Below are 17,903 nucleotides of genomic sequence, written 5' to 3' on the forward strand. Positions count from 1 at the left end.
GATCTGTCTAAAATAAACAGACTCTTGGATGGAGCACTGTTCCTCACATGTATGTGTGATTGATGAACTCACAGGGCTGGAGATAAGTAGAAACAGTCATACAGAAAGCGGTTTCTCAGCGTAAAAGCGAACTTTTGAACACAGCCATGAGGAACAGGGGGACAGAAGCTTGAAGTGGCCTGCAATGAGTGGTAGTTTGAATATTAGATCACCCTGGTCAACAAAGATGTAGCAACACATCGTTAACACCTTTTGAAAAAAGCACAGTACATTTATTTCAACCCACGAGTTGCAGCAGCTGGTCTGTGAGCTAGTGTAAAAGAGAGAGGGAGACAGCTGAACACTCATGGAGAGCCTCAAGAATGAAAAAATAATTGTGAAAGCATATTTATTTTGTGTATGTGGGGTCCTCTAAGAAGAGTGGGTGAGCCCAGTTTCATTGGTACGTGAAGCGAAATAAAGTGCAGGAGCTGTAGCATGTGTTAAGGCGGCTGCACCATAAAGGAACCAAAGTCAACAAACTACTTGCAATGACAATTGGTGAGGACTCGCTGGTGCAGCTGCCCATTGTGCTGCTATGTGGGGAATCCGCTGGAGAACAAAACATATTAGATGAGGAGCCAAGACACAAGAAGCATGGGAGAGGAGGCATCCTGGCCATGAGTTAAGATGGCCGCTTAAGCACGGAGTTCCAAGTGGCAGCAGGCTCTCAAGGGTAACAGTAGCTCACTACATGCAGCGGGGTGCCCAGTTGGGACCTCTGAGACATTGCCCCGAATAGTGATGCAGGCTGGTTGTGGAGTCATTGACCTGCTCCACGAGCATGCAGCAATGTTACGGCACCCGGGGCCACTTCGGCCCTCGCAAACTGAGACAGGCCTGCAGCAGCCCACAGCGAGCAGCTCAGATGCCTCCTCGCACACTGGCCCCAGGATGCGGCCTGTTGGACTGACCACGCTACTCTGCTTCACCAAAACGCTACAGCACTAATTACACGCTGACCCCTCTACGGGTGTGTGGGGGTGGTCGCTGACCTGATCCGGAAGTGTGCAGCAACATTACAGCACACGGCCCACTTTGGCACTTGCCGGCTGAGAAGGGCCTGCAGGTACGAGCAGAGCAGCGGCTCAGAGTGAGCAGCGCTGGCACCACCTCGCCAACTGTCCACGGGATGCTGCCTATTGGGCCGACCGGCCACACTCTACTCTGCTTCACCAGCATGCTACAGCTCTAATTACACGCCAACATCTCTACGAGGCCTCTCCCTGCCGCCCCAGGCCTCACAGATAAGTCTACTTTCCCTAGGATTGGTACTGCTGACCACTTGACCACGCCCCTCCGCCGCATTCGAGCAGCAGTGGTTCGGTCTCCAAGCACCATTCATCCTCCGCCCATCACGACTAGCTCTGTGGGGGTCCAGGGGGACTTTTGAGTGATTTTGGCCCACAGGTCCCACCAACGGTGTTTCCCTGCGCACAGCTCCCAGGCCTCAATAGCAGGACCGGCTGTCTCGACCTCACTGCAGGATACTGAGGCTGCAAGGTGTGAGCACCACTTGGGCAGATCAAATTTCCAATGACCTCTAGCCCCCTCCTTTCCCCCCCTCCCACCTCCAGCCAGCTGGCCTGCTGTGCATCTTCTGCTTGCCGTGCCATGATGGGCCACCACGGAGGCAGGCCACGTGGACCAATCGCCATACTGACAGGTGCAAGGTGAGGCAAGCAGCAGCTCCACAATAAACTGAAGTGGGCCTCTCTCTCTCTCTCTACTCAGTTCTATGACCCCACCACCCCAAGTGATAGTCTGTTGGCCACAGGCACCCCACTTCTGCTACACCACGGTGACCAATTGACTGGGGCATGGGGTGTTGGCCATCTTTTTTTTCCATCTGTGACAGGCCGGGGCAGCCCAGAATGAAGCAGTGAGCTGGAGACTGACCTTGTACTTCCTTATCACTTCCTGCTATTTTCGCCGACGAGTGCAGCTGGGAGCTTGCTAGATGATACCCACCCTCCAACTCACAATGGTGGGTGTGCAGTGGGGCCACAGAACGTTGAGGCGCACAGTAGCCTCAAGCCTATTTGACATGCATCCGTTGCTGTAGGGGACCGGCCCCCTTACTCATCCTCTCCTGTCTTGCTTCCTCTTACCCCTGCAGGGTAGAAGCTCTGGTGTTGATGCATTAACATTTGTACATCACTGCCTAGGAGTGGGCCTGGACAGATAGCATTTCACCCTCCCGCCCCTTCATGGTTGGGGTCAATTGCCCAGTGGCTAAAGACCACACATACCTGGTGGTCCCTCTAGTCCCGCATCGCCATCCCCTGCCCTGTAGGCTGCTCAAGATTCGAGGGCCCTGTAGAGTGTGGATGGTTGGTACAGCAAACCCCTGGTAGCGACAATGGCTTGCAGGCCCCTCCCTGTTCGGGCCTTGGGTACCAGGACTAGTGATGTTCCCCAGCAAGTCCACCGGCAAACTCGGAAGACCGCTCTTGTTCTTGGAGGCAATCAGTATGCCTAGCACCATGGTCACAGCACGGGGGTTACCAATGACAGGACAGCCTCTGGCCCCTACAGCCGCCGGCCGGTTGTACAGAGGTCAGTTGCAAGAGCTATTCTCGCTTTTCTTTTTAAGCAGTGCTTAATTTGAGTCGGTGGTTTCCTGTGCTCAGCACCAGCACTTAACCATCTACACCGTGCTTTTCCGGAGCACCACTTGCAGACACATTCATTTATGGCAGGCACCTGAATTTGAAGTGATTTGCCCAGAATCACAGGATGTTGAATGGACGCAGAGGCTCAAACTTGGGGGCATATTAACAAGCCAGGCGATAAAATTATCGCCGCTTTAGCGGCAGAAAACTGCCGCTAAAGCGGCGATAATAGGCTTGATAATATGCTCTATGGAATTCGAATTGAAGCCCATGTTAGATGTCATTCACATTTAACATAGGCTTCAATTGGAATTCCATAGAGCATATTATCAAGCCCATTATCGCCGTTTTAGCAGCAGTTTTCTGCCACTAAAGCGGCGATAATTTTCTCGCCTGGCTTGTTAATATGCTCCTTAGTTTCTCCGTTCCGAAGTCGGCAACTCTCGCATTTATTATTGAGCAGTGGGAGGAGACGCGGGAGAAGCTGAGAGGCGGGAACAGCTCACTTGTTCATTACTAAACGCTTCCAGGCACTACTCCAGACGGGGCGCGGTCGGCGGACCTTTGAGACGGCCTCTGCTGTGGGCTTGGCATGGACTGACGCAATGCCAGCAAGGCAAATAATGCAGAGCGCACTCGGGGCACTGCCAGACCAGTGGGCAGCAGCAGGGACCCCGGGCACAGAGCAGCAAATAGAACTTGTTTTCACCATGCGGTGTAACCCTCGAGTGCCCGCGAGCTGCTCTGACGTAAGCTTTTGTGACCAAACTTAGTGCAAAGATCTCGAGTTGTAATACTGGCTTAGCTGTCCCGCAGCCCCACGTCATGCCCGACTCCTTTCATCAGCCATGCCTTATTAGTCAACGGGATGTTGCATTCTGGGGCTGGTAGTTTCCCATTTAACATTGTATGAATCGGTCCAGTATATCAGTACACAAATGTTGCCTAAAGAGCCATGACTGGGCTGGTCTGGCCAAGGGGCCACTTGGGATTATGTACCAGGCCAGGTGTGAATACCTCGTCCAGTACGACCTTTCCATTCCGACACATATGGTACCAGGAAAAATTACAAGTACCAGAATGCAAGAAATGTAGCCATTTACGTACACGTGGACGGGTTAAAGTAATGTGTCTGCTCAGCAGCTCTGATTAAACTGACTCGTACAGTTCTACAACAGGTGCACTAGCCAACCGAGCTTTCTTTAAAAGGCAGATGTGCGCGAGACGCTGTTAATGAATCCCTGTTATGTAACTTTAGTGTGTATTTTAAAACTAATCCATGTGCAATTACATGTATATAGATATACACATATACACTATATATTGATTCACATAAAAAAGAAAGGTTAAAGTGATGTCATAATTAGATGTCAAAATAAAACTAACATTTAAAAACAAAAAACACTGAAATTCAGCAGTTATAGTTCACTGAGCTAACCAAAACTTGCAGCCCTGCCATGCATTGCTTATTACCTCACATTACATCAATCATTTCGTGTTAAATGACATCTTTGATGGCATCTCCGATGACTTCTCTTATAACCTCTTAGTCATATACAGCATATAGTTACTGTGTGAACATAGGTGGGCGCGTAGCATGGAAATATAGCAAATCTTGGAGACCAGTGTGGTTGCACGTGGTGAAAGTTACATCACAGAAGTGTGGGATGCAAGTATCACTCCTTGTAATACAAGATAAGGAGAGTGCACCTAATGTAGTTGCAGTGGTATAATTGTAAGCAGGGTTTGGCTTAATGCCAAAGCCAGTTCCCAAATGTGTGTGAGAAAGGCCAGAGTTTATGCTGACATTCGATGATCTCCCAGTGGAAGTATGGAAATGGGGCCCCTTTAAATAGTTGTCACAGAGTGCGATAGACAAATTATGTAGTGAGGGCGTTCTTATGGGAAGGGAAGAGGTGTGGCGCCGCGGCCAGGGCGACTGACTCTGGAATCTGGGGATCACGGTTCGATCCCCGGCGGCAGATTAGCCCAGCACCATGTGACTCTGGGCAATAGCTTGCTTCATCTTCCCGACGGCCCCCAGCGCCTAGAAACCCTTACGGGTGATTATTCACGCTTTACAAATGTGGATTATTATGGTGTGGATGTTCAACTTCAGAACTTTGCTGAAGATTTTGTCAATTTGAAGATTGCAGATGACCACCAAGCAACTGGCCATTCTAGCTCCTTGAGACCCTCACAGGTGATTTGTTGCACTTTATAAATCTTTAATTGAGTGAAAAAAGTAGAACGTGTTGGTGTCCCACTTCGAGTTGGTGTATCTCATTGAACGTTGCTACAAACTTTTGCAAAGGTTGGAAAAAAAACACATTTGTGCAGACCTAAAAAAAAAAAAAAAAATCCCAGCTGTAATAAAGATTGCCAACATTGAGGCGATCTACAAACGCGTTGTGACACTGTTTAAATGTTTCTCACGTTGGCACCAACACCGCAGGCCTGCAGACAGTAATTCCAATGTGCACTCATAACATTATAGTAGGAAAAATAAATATCTACATTCCCCAGCAGATAGAAACACGTTTAAAAGCCCAAAGAGAAATTATATTAAAATCAGTATTTGGGTGATCTCCATTGAGGATGACGTATCTGATGATGTCAATGACAAGGGTGCGTGGGCCGACGATTGTGGATAACTCCAGCAAACAAAGACAAGCATTTGCAATGCAATAGGTCTCGCATTAGCAAAAGTTTAAGCTATTGGCATTGTTCATGACAATGCCTTTTTTATCTATTTTATAAAACAAACACATAAATAAATGCCATTATCATTTACAATGCCAATAGCTAGTGTTGCATTATTATTAGCAATGCCAACTGCTCACACTTTTAGAATGCAAGACCTATTGCATTGCAAATGCTTGTTTATGCTCCAATCCGTGTCAAATAAGTGGGAGGCATTCAAACATGGCCTGGACTGCGGTACCGTGCCAACCCTCAATATCCTTGAAATATTTTAACACAGTTAGCGTAACAGCAAACAAATCTGTTTTCTAGCCATTTGGTTCAAAATAATAGTTACACCAGGGCAGTAGCACGTATCCCATTTGTGGAAGGGCAAATTACCGCACGGACTCCAGTGTTCAATTTACTCTAATACGTTGTCGGGCAGAGACTGCGAAAGGAACCTCCTGTGCCAATGAGTCTCTCAGAGGAAAAAGGACAGTGACTAGCAATAGACAGTCGATTTCAATCATGTCATACACCTAAAGGTCCATATACATGGAGAAATATCCCATACTTGGAATTCACAAGATTTATAGTATGCAAGCTGTTCTCTCCAATGACCTTTCACCAGGCAGGATGGAGCATCCCATGCCTTGCTGCAACTTCCAATTGACCCTTCATCACTTGGGATAGATTGGTAGCCCAACAGCAGATACCAATGTACCTGCAGAGGAGACAGCATGGTGGGGGCCCTGCAGGAGGAAGATGGGGGAGGTGTGGCCTTCTTCAGCCCCTGACCCCCTCTACTGGGGCAGACAGACCTGACTGATGATTGGGATGGACATCCCCTTTCCAACCCCTGAGGTTGACTCGGCATACCAAAATTGATCAATATTTGGGAGAGTTGAAAAGGAGACAAGTAGAACGAAAATAGGGGTGAGGCCCAGGACCCGTTGACCCCCCCCCCCCCCCCAAAATCGACCACCAAAAAGAAAAAAGAATTGGGACACAACTACTAACATCCATAAAACAATCTAAATTAACAAAGGAAAATAAAATGGACACTGTAGCTCTAGAAGTAAACCTTCTGTGGGACGACTTATGTAAACTCAATGAATGACTACCCGAGAAGGAAAAGACAGTAAAACACCTGGCAGCAGAGGTAGCTGACCAGTGGTCCACAGTCTAAGCATTTTCAGAACTATTCTGTATTCCAGAGGATAGAGTTGAAGCGGGCGAGGGCAGATGTCAACAAAGTAACCACTTAAGGTTTCCAGAGAAAACTATTTTTAGAGCAATGAATCAAGAACATGCTACAACCAAGCAGCTCGGTTTGCGATAGAGTACCCTGAGGACTGACTCCCCTGCTGCTGCAGGGTTCGCCTCCATGAACTCTCATTCATTGCTCAAATTCTCAATTATCACACCAAGGACATCATCATGCACACGACTAGAAGAAAATGTGATCCAAGCTAAGAATACTACTGGACTACAATAAGTGCAGAAACTCTGTCAATCGTTCATCGAGGTAAAACGCACACTTCGGTCTAACAACCTACATTTGCTACTTCTCGGCCAAATTAGGAATCATACATGAAAGCAAGACTCATTCCCTGACAATGTATGAGAGTGCCTGTAAATGGACAAGCCAAAATGTAAATGGTACAGACGTCTGGAAGGTTAGAAAGACCATGGAGAAACCCTTGCTGATCTGGCGAATCCCTCTGAACAGGAGGGGCTGAAACAATTGTAAGCTGGCGAGACACAAATATTGGTCTAGCATGAAAACACAATGGGTATTGAGGGACAGACTGACCTGCACACGCCTAATGCCATACAGAACCAGAGCCCAGAGCGTTAATGAGTAAAATTGCTGACTGGGCTCACTCATATAAACAATGTCAAGGAATGCCATTTCTCCACGAACTGTGATGCATAACAAGGAATTGCTACCAGTGCGGATGCGCATTATTTAGGATTTCATGCATTTGTCTTTGAAGGAGGAAATGTGCAAATGTGAGGTTCATGCAAAGTGTTGTTACTCATGTGATAAACACAGATTCACGACGTGGGGATCCGAGTTGGGGGGTAAGACCCCTAGACACAAACTCCGGGGAGAAACAGCAGGGAATACAGTGGTTTCTCTAAAATCCAAGAGCTAAGATATTAAACATAGACCTGCCGGGGGGACCAATCTCCTATTACCTCAGCTTGAGCGACAGATACACCATTGGCCCAAAGATTGCAGCGTACGTGCCAAGACATTCCACAAGGGGAACTGTTGAAGGTCCATAAATGTGAGAACCACCATATGCAGATTACATTTTGATTCCAATGACGCACTCACACAAGGCCGTTCAGATGATGGAACTCATGAATTGACCAATAAAAAAATGATTAGAAGACACGCCATAGGAGTTGCTCTTCTCCAAGAGAGACACCTTTCAGATGCAAAAGAGACTAAAGTTAGGGGGAAAAAAGATAATGACAACTACACTCTTCAACAGATAAGTATTTCTCACCTACATACCAGTGGCATTAGAAACTTCCTCAGAACATAAATGGGGAACACAGAGCTACATTGCCCAAGAGTATAGGACACTGCAAGTTGCAATTAGGGGTGCATGCATGAGTAAAATGTGTGGGAGGAGGAGACTACAACACAACAGAAAGGGAAGCTAGCAACAGAGAAGATCGACTTACAGAGCACCCTGGTGGTGGTCAACATGAAAAAAGCATTTCATACCCTAGATTGGGTGCACGTTTGAGGTTTTCACCGAGATGGGCTTTAGACCAAACAGTCTGCAGTGGGTAAGGTTGCTCTATCAGAAGCCGGCAGTGTGGGTTAGGTCAGGGGGGTATGGAACTGCACACGGACAGATGACCCAGAGAGAAAAGAACAGGAGATGACTGCCCGCTATCCTCTTGCTGTTCATCCTGGCACTGCCAATCAGATTAAGTGATGCAGACAGGGGGGAAACAGTAATGGGGATACAATACATATGGTGCCCATGTATGCAGAGGTTAAGTTGTTCTACTTGGAAAGCCCAGAGACCTGTTCCCTAGGCTGGTGCTATAACTAGATAGTTTTGCTGGGGCCTCCATTCCGTGTATTAACAGAAACAAGATGGTCATGTATACCCTTGTTGGCCTAGCAAGAAAACCTAAAAAAAAAAAAGCGCAATGGCATTGGGTTTAAAGGGTGAGGGACACATTGCACTATACGGGAATCCAGATCATCCACTCAGCTGAGTGCTGGTATGCTTATAACATGGGAAGAATACTCAGAGGCCAACGGGCTTCAGGCAAATTTTGCATCACATTGCCACCATCCTGATGGGGAGGGCAGTCAGGGCAGATATAATAGATGATCCTCCCTAGATGCGTATATACAATGCAAAACACTATGTGCCCAATGCGAAAATCCACATTCAGAAAGATAAACAGATTTATGGTCTCACAAGTCGGGGTCAGAAAAAGGATTTTATTATGACTAGAACTAGATACACTAAAGCTGGGGGTTTAAAAAAGGGGGCTAGGTCTCTCAGAACTTGAACTGTATTATATAGCAGCATAACTCCGACAGGCAGCACGATGGAAAGCAGGATGAAAGAATTGGGAGAAAGGCTGCTCTGAGGACCGATGGGAGACGATATGCTATCAATTTGCTTGATGACTGGGTATTACTTGCAGAAGGGCAGGCACCATATGCTAATCCAGGTGGCAAAAAACACACAATTGATGAAAGGAATGCAGAACAAATCAAAACATTCACCCCCAGTCAAAAGATCTAGGTTAAATCCATCATTATTTTGCACACCATGCCACCCCAGTTTAGACATGGCCATATGCAAATCAGTCTTGACCCTGTGCCTCATGGGAACAGTCCAGCCCGAACTGCCAAGCCAGGTCCCAGAAACCCCGAAACCGGTCCTAGAATTTAGTCAGGTGCAGTCACTGACTGCTTCCTCCTGCAAGGCTATGTCTGAGGGCCCATGGGACCCCCTTTTCCCCCTGCAGAGGGTGCTGTCAGGAGGCACCTTTTAAATGGCGCACTGTCAGTGCGCCTCCTGAGGGCGTCTTTGCCCCTGCACCAGCGTCTGTAATATGGCGGGGTGCAGAGTCAAAGGAATTCCCTCGTTTGCATAGGGCACTCCCCTATGCAAATGAGGGAACTCCCTCCGTTGATAGCACTGTCACTTTAAGTGCACCAGCACTATCTGTATTATAGAAGGCGACGCACACGCGTCTTAGTCCCCTTCTATAATACCAAAGTGGCCCGGGGGCACGCAACACGGATGAAAACGTCCACTGGGCCCCTGGGGCACCTTATGTAATACGGCTCCTGGTCCCAGGAGGTTATACAATTGTCCTTTATACCCTAAATGTGGCCTAGATTCTTGGAGCAACATTAGAGTCAGGGCCACTGGAATTATGTGATTGTGTGCCCGCAGAGATGTATCGCATAATTATAGATTTGCCACATAAGCCATCATTTGCTGCATATCCTGCAGGTTTTAACAAAATAAAAAAATATATATATTTCTAGCTCAAATGGTTCAAAAGTTACTAATAACGCAGGGGCACATGTTGTTGTGCAGTGGAAATCCTTTTGGAAAGGTTGACTGGTGACCTTTCTGTTGTTATTGCTATATTTGAGTATTAAACTTGCACTAATGAGGTGCACCGAATGCCTAGACAGTGTTAACATGTGTACAAAATAATGAAGTAATACCATTAAAAAATGGGCTGCATTAAATTGCATAATTTGCCTTTTCTTGCCGCATTATTTACTTAACCCTGCCGCATAATTTGGTCCTCTCCTGCCACATAATTCCAGTTGCTCTGATTATGGTCTATAAAATCAAATATAAAGGGCTTTTTTTGCAGAGCACATCATGAACTCGGATATCTGAAACTGTTCGCATGTGTGATAATTAAGAAAAGGAAGGATTGGCTAAATTACGTTTTTGCCTCGGATCACACAATTTGTACATAGGGAATCCAGGACCTTTTCACACTTTTTTGTCATTTCACATTGTACAGTTTGGCAACTGTGTGGGGATCCATTTCTGTCTCCCGTCTTACATCAAAAGTCAATGTGTTTTTTGAATTCTTGGGGCACAGGTTAGTGCCGCATTAAAGCTCAGTATGTTTTGGGCTCGAGAGTCCAAGAATACCCCGAGCTGAGCCACAGGCGACTGGAGCTTTCAGTGGCTTGCCCACAATTAGAGAGAACCGCAGAGGCAAAGCGTTTCACACAGTGAAGGGGCTATACATAAAAATTAGAAAATATGTTTAAAAAATACACGACAGATGAGAGGATAAGAAAGAACAAAATATGGCAAAAGGCGAAATAGCTTGAGTGGTACATCCAAGACGGAGTACATGAAAAAGAGGAGCGAATAAAGAAACGAGGAGCTGGAGAACTAAAGCGAAAGAGACGATTAGGAAACATTGGCAGAAGCTTGCTCCACTGGGGTTATATACACTGTCGTGTTTTTTTTTTTGTAACAGGTTTTGGGTAAGTTCCTGGTGCGATTTCCTTCTCATGGCCGCAGACGCCGCTCACCACATTCACAACCCGAGAAAAGGCCAATTCCTTTCCGCCCGGGTAGCGTGAACCTGCCAAAGACATTCCACCCAGCAGGTGGCGTGCTTCTCTGCTGGTCACACACAGAGTGGTGGATAATCCGTGTTTAGCATAGTGTGCTACTCCTGGTGTGTTGCGGTTTCTGTCATTGCATCCAAATATATAATACAACAAGTAGCATAACACCAACAACAAGTCAGGACTATTGGCTTTGTGAGTGGTTGCTAGTTGCATAAGATAAATGAGCAACAACTAAGACTTCCTTCTATAGAATATTTAAAATGCTTCGGTTCTGAAATGAGGAGACTGTGAATAATTATGAGTCTCTTGGAAGTTACATCACAGGCAGTGATGGGTGGCACTGCTGCAGAGTTAAAATTTATTATTTTTTTCCCCGAAGGTGATGTCTAAAATGAGAGCCCGACAGGGCCTCGTTTCAGCACCTGCTATTTAGAACTGCCGGTGCTGAGCACCTGCGGGACCCGGCCCACTTAAAGCCCTGGGCGCTCCCGCAGGCACCCGCTCACAGGTCGATGCTCTCTAAGGAACACTAACAACATGAGATTCGACAACAGCAGTCTTGGAAGGGCGAGGCGGGGAGAGCACGTTCACTGACAGCCACGGAGCCAACTTGAACAGACGCTGGAGAGGAGACATGTTTAGCGGAGCAGCGACCGCGAACAGAGGGTGGGCAGCGGGAAAACGCTTGAGCAGGAACTGGAGCTGCTGGTAGACGCGTAGAAGCAATCTCAGGACTCGCAACAAAGTGGTCCCTAGGCTAGATTGCCGACTTTGGTGCTGAAAACCAGAGTTCGAGCCTCGATGTCACGTCCACATCCTGTGATTCTGGGTAAATCACTTAATCTCCCCGTGCCTGAATGTGTAATGTAAATACGGTGCTCATGTAAAGCGCTCCAATACCTTCGGGTCGAGTTCGCGCTATATAAATATGCAACAAAAAAAGAAGGGGAAAGGCACTTGCTGAACCCTACAGCCGTTACACTTGGGCTCGCCTATTCCCCCTGGGAAAGTCTCTATGTTTAGGAGGCACCAAGTATTATGCTTGTCAGGACCGGAGAGCACTCACCTGAGCCAGGCTGCGCGGGGAAGCGTGTGAACTGACCGTCACCCGAGGCTATGCCTTTTCAGTGGGAGGTGACTGGTAAAGGCGACTCCCTTTTCCTCTTTAAGCGCACAGAGGAACCCAGGAGTCGTGACCCGCCCATGGTTCCAGTCAGGCGCGCAACACCCATTGGACTCAAAGGGTTCAGCTCCCCCGTCGCGTGTGGCAGCCCGGGATGAGACAGCTTCCCGGGCAAAAAAGCAGCCGCACCCGAGCACTTCACAGGTCTTTAAAAGACCATTTGTATGTTAATGAGGCCTCGCTGTTTTTTCACCCCTTCTAAGAGCCCCTGCAGCTCCACTCTGCCTATTGCTTAAAGTTCAGCCCCCCCCCCCCGAAATTTTTGCTCAGCCCCCCCCCCCCCCCCCCCCCCGGAAATTTGGCTCTAGTTGCGCCTCTGGCTCCAGTCAACAAACATGCACTAGCAGCTAGCTCGCCTCGAAGAGTTACGACTGACTGCAAACAAACACTTGCTCCCCGGGGAGATGTCACGACGTTTAGCCCGATCCTAGGATCCAAAACCCACGTCTTTCCGGCAACTCTTAGGGGCGAACCCGCACGCTTGAATGGTTTGGACACGAGATATCGGATAATTATCTTGGCTTTGTCACAGGCCTGTAACCTTAACCCAGTGCATAATTACTCTGCCCCCATCCTATATCTCATATTTCTATTCGGTTCAGCACACGTCCTTTTTTTTCCCTTTTCGCATGCGCCAGGTGGTAATATTAATTTTAATATAGCGCCTAATATCCGATTTTAGCAATTTCTAGGCTCTGTATGTAAAACGTGTGAATATGAGCACATTTAATTTTACTATTATTTTGCTCTATCTCGACACAGGCCTTCACCCTACTTGAATCTTTGAAGGTCAGCTGCATATAGGTGTGGATTACCCTCAACGATAAAGAATTTGATGAGGAACAGTAACAATCAGAGCAATGCAGATTACTAGAAAATAATCGGGGAAAGTACCTGACTATGTCCACATCTAACGTGATCAGTGGCCCCTGCAATCTTTCTGGTAGGGAAAGGTCCCCATAGTTTTAGTTCATATCGAGTCCATGAATTTTCATTGCTTTGTAATCTGCCCTGAAAACGGATGTCATACATTTTGCCAACTCTCCATATTCATGTGGGTGACATTTTAACATTGAGGGGCAGATTTACAAGCCCTGTTGCGCCTTATTTACAACGTGACGCATCTAGGGAGATGCATCACGTTGTAAAGCCCTGCGCTACATTAAACCTGCGTCAGGATTAATGTATGCAGAGTGGACGTCCCGTCGAAAAAAGCCTCGGAAAAGTGACGCAGTGAAATCTACAAGATTTCATTGAGTCACTTTTCCGACACTGCTGCGTCAAAACCCTGCGCCTGCTTGAAGCAGGCGTAAGACATGACGCAGCATGTTCGGTATGGGCAGCCCTTGAGAATTGCTGGAGTTGCGTCGTACTTGCGACACGACTCCAGCAATGCGCCGCCTTTATACCATCAGATGCGTCACGCATCTGTTTATCCTTGCGCCACGATGCGCTGCATTGTAAATGCAGGGCATCTGTGGTATCGCAAGGGTAAACTTGCGTGACGCATCTTTCCTGGCGCATCCCTGCTGATTTGCAGGGATGCGCCAGGAAACATAAATCTGCCCCTTAGACTTTTTGTATTTCATTCTAAGACCCCAATCCCTTAAAAAGGCTGAGGGCAAATGCAGTTCATATTTTTTTCCGTCAAATAATTCTACCTTTTAGTGTGCAGAGAAAGCAGAGCTGCCAAGTACCTCATTACCTCCTCTTCCCTATTCCTCACCACAGTCCTTTAAAATCCGGAGATAGCAAGAAATAGTGGCTTCATGTAAAACAAGCATTGGCATAGCCAATAGGTCTCGCCTTTGGGACCTTATAAGTGTTTAGCCATGCAACAGTTGCATAACTAAATACTTATAAGGTCCCAAAAGCGAGACCTATTGGTTATGCCAAGTGGCCGTGCGGCCGCGAAAGGGATCGCGATAGCGATCAAACATCAAAGCGGCCGTGCGGCCGCGAAAGTGAAAGTAATCGCGGTCAAGCGCGGTGCGCACCTGCGCACATGCACTATAGCTCTAGGCTGGTCTGGTAGCACTTTTTGGAGCCCTCTCAAAAAGTCTCGCCAGGCCAGCGCATGCGCTGGGTCAGGCGAGACCTAAAAATAAATATACATGAATCAGCCATTAGAGTGGTTCTTATGGCTCAATAGTACCAGAGGAGACAGAAGATGATGATCTCAGGATGGCAGCCTCAAACAAAGCTGTTGATACATTCAAATTGTAGGAGTGACAAAGGTGTGAGGGGAAGCCCAAGTAGCAGTTCTACAGACATCCAAAAAAGACCCTACTGTTATGAGCACCTTGCAGGCCGCTGCCCGATTACACACTCCAGTGACTCCTACCATAAATGGTCATGCATGTGGCAGGTTATATTTCTGTGAGGGGAAGTGATAGCCTTTGTTGGAATCATTGTTTGTTTGTATGAGGTTTGTTGTTCCCATTGTCTGTACCAATGCTTGTTTGTAAAAGGTTAGGCACGTGTGCCACACTCTATGTTCAGTTTGTTTCCTAATTGAAACATTGTGTTAACTGCCATGGCCCTGAAAGTATTTTGCATAACGGTTTCTTCAATTCTCCTCGTGAGCTTGATTGTATTAATGATGCGCCATTTGTATCAGTGTCTGTTGGAGAATGTTCCAGTGTTTCTGGGCAAATATGATAATGACGTCAACTTTTGAACTCTCATGGACACGCATGTTGTTGGCTATTTACATGTTCTTTCATGAACGAGCAGTGCTTGACTGTGTCTCGATATTGCAGTCACTCGACTGCTTTCAGTCTTCGTCTCACCGGCAGTGGCTGAACACAGGCCCCCCCGCAGCCCCAAGCGCCAGGGGGCCCCCTCAGCACAGCACTCTGGCTGCAGGGCTCTTGATTGAGCCCGGAGGCCCCCCCCCCCCCCCAGGTGCCTTGCAGGGAGACCCCTCAAGGTTCGTGACGCCAGTTCTCACCGGTTCCCTGCATCGCGCGGCCATGGTTCCTCAGCCTTCTTGGGAGAGTCACGTCCCGGCACTCTATTCAGCTCCTTCTGCACCCTCGCATGCCCTGTAATTCCTGTAGTGTAAGAGCGGCTCAAGAGAGAAAACGAGGACATTGTTATCTCTCGCTGGCTATCGCGTAAGCGATCGCTCAGCGAGACTCTTGTAAAGGGGCTCCCAAAAGTGCTCCCAAAAGCGGATTGCATGGCGAGCATGCGCACAATCACGTGCATCGTGCCGCCATCCAATCCGTTTGGCATCCTACTTCAAAGGGTCCGCTCCCCCGCCTGGAATGCGCTCCCCCGCCCCCGCCAAGCACGTGCGCCACGCTCCGCCGGGCTTGTCTTGTTATTCCGATGCTCTCAAAGCACCTAAGCAGCTGGGACAAAAAGTCCACAAAATGGCAATCCTGCCTTTGATGCATAATAAAACAAACCAAGTCAAAGGCCTCCTGCTGCCGGCGGCCGCTCGTCTGCTCTCGCTGGATCAATGGTGCCCAGCCGCGCGCGTATCACTTCGCCACAACTGCTCATCTATCGGCGCTCCTGAAATAGCGTGGGGGGAGGGGGTACAATACTCCAAAACAGATGCTCGGTGATGAAGTCTAGTCTGTAATTTACAAGCGAGTCTTGTTTATTTTATACTGCGCATTAACATGCAGGGTGGCATCGAAACACAATCCATGTGTTTGTGTCACCCTGCTGCAGAGAATGCCCACATGCACCGACAGCTTTAATTCCTGCCATGAAATCGCCACGGCCGCTTCCAGCAGCACTTGAAGTGGCCATGGCGATTTTTCGTGGCAGGAATTAAAGTAAATAGTGCGCATTAACATGTGCGCGCAACTTTCCCCTTTCCAGCAGCGCTTGAAGCGGCCGTGGCGATTTCATGGCAGGAATTAAAGCTGTCGGTGTATGTGGGCATTCTCTGCAGCAGGGTGACACAAACACATGGATTGTGTTTGGATGCCACCCTGCATTTCTTAGCGGTTCAATCCCGTCCTTTTCCCCGTGCATTTTTATGCCGAGGGATATGGCATTTTTTTGGGACCAGCGCTCAGTATTTTCACACGACTACCCCAGCCAGTCAGGCTTCTAACGTCTGTTCACGCCACTGCAGCCTGGCCTCCAGATAACGGCGTGGCTCAGGGGAGGGGGATGCGACTACATTCCAGCCCTCGATATATTTTATTTGTTGGCCTTTGGGCTATCTTTGCACTTACAACTGGGGCATTTAAGTGCCGGCAAAGCCTGAGACATTTCCGGGTACTGCACCCGCTCCAGACGCACAGGAGTGTTTAGACCTCTTGTGTGACATACTCTTGTCACAACTGTACACAGCTGCCACCTGTGCCAACGCAGTTCTTTCTCACAAAACGATGATTTTTTCAAAGTGTAGAATGTCTCCTTATCTGACTCACGATGCTTTCCACTTTTGACTCGCCCTTAACTCTGACACTCCATTCTCACACCTCTTCCTATTCCCCATCTCTTCCTTCCTTTGCTATTTCCTCTCTCCTCCTTTCTCCGCTATTCCATTTGTCTCTTTTACACTTCACTGTCATACGCACCCATATAGCTCCTTCATTCACTTTCTCCCTCTCCCTAATGCATTATGCCTACCCCGTCTACACTCTTTCATTCACCATCCATTCCTCCGTCCTTTCCCCTCCTACTTCACTCAGTCATTCCATTCTTACCCCACCTTCATTCCCCTCCGTTTACTTTCGGTCCCGAGAGACTGTACTCTCCTCCCGCCCTTCCATCATCCATGTGTTCCCCCTTTCTCTAGTCTCCTCCTTCTCTTTGTCATCTTACCCTTTCCTCTCACTTGTTTTGGAGTAAATGTAGTTAGTGGGATTGGTGTTACAATAAAAGGTTGGGCCACCTTCAAACTGTTAAACTTTAGAGTTATCTTGATAGATTGATAGTTATAATTACAAAAAAACAACAACGTTTAAAAAATTTCTCGCGATTTTGCCAACCTGTGTTACCGGTATTAATTAGTAAATGAGCACTTTTCTGACTTTCTGACACCCCTTTAAATGTGACTTCTCTTGGTGGATCTACACAAAGGTGAAAATGGCAACAGCAGCCTAAACATGCGAACTGTCTCCCAACTTTAATGTTATCTTGACAAATGCAGTCCAAATTATAGGTACGTTATAATAAATCTGTGTGTGCGGCCTGCACACGTTCCTGGGTGTGGTCTGACCAAGATGTGCACTGCAAAACTCCGTACAAAATCACACAACACTGTACAATACTGGGTAATACAATCCAGAACTCTACGGTAACGTACCCAGCCCATCTGCGGATTGACCTAAAATTATGCTCTACTCACAGAATGTAAACAGAGGCCCATAGGTCTTCCATATACAGAGCACCTGGTATTAGGAGGGAGGAGAAGAGGAGTAGTCCAAATTATACAGCAAGGTTGGCTAAATTATGTGGCAACAAAAAGCAAATTATGCGGTATCATGCAGCACTGCATAGCCGTCAGTACCGGAATAAGGCATCTGCTCACAGCTGCTGGTTGCCACGGAGTCAGATTTCACTTTAATGGGTAAATAGAAATGCTTGTTGTACAATGCAATAGGTCTTGCATTTACGCAACTTTCAGCTATTGGCATTGTAAATGACAACTTATTTTATGTTTTGGTTTTTAAAACAGAAATAAAAGGCACTGTCATTTACAATGCCAATAGCTTAAAGTTGTGTAAATGCGAGACCTATTACATTGCAAATGCTTGTTTTCCTCGTGTTTCCTTGTATCTGCAGTCATGTA

The 17,903-nt window shown here is 47.5% G+C and overlaps 1 protein-coding gene across 3 annotated transcripts in view; it reads right to left on the bottom strand.

The window, feature by feature from the left end:
* Window positions 1–12,164, bottom strand: part of LOC146785771 (phospholipid scramblase 1-like) — a 201,642-nt gene extending 189,478 nt beyond the window's left edge. For 2 of the 3 annotated variants that reach the window (XM_085635030.1, XM_085635029.1), the window contains exon 1: window positions 12,020–12,133. The gene's annotated coding sequence lies outside the window, so the exon portion shown is untranslated. Of the gene's footprint in view, window positions 1–12,019 lie in introns of all 3 variants that reach the window. The other variant, XM_085635031.1, reaches the window with a different exon arrangement.
* Window positions 12,165–17,903: the final 5,739 nt, after the last annotated feature.

This window comes from Triturus cristatus, chromosome 11, assembly GCF_964204655.1.
Source record: "Triturus cristatus chromosome 11, aTriCri1.1, whole genome shotgun sequence".
NCBI classification, from domain to species: domain Eukaryota; kingdom Metazoa; phylum Chordata; class Amphibia; order Caudata; family Salamandridae; genus Triturus; species Triturus cristatus.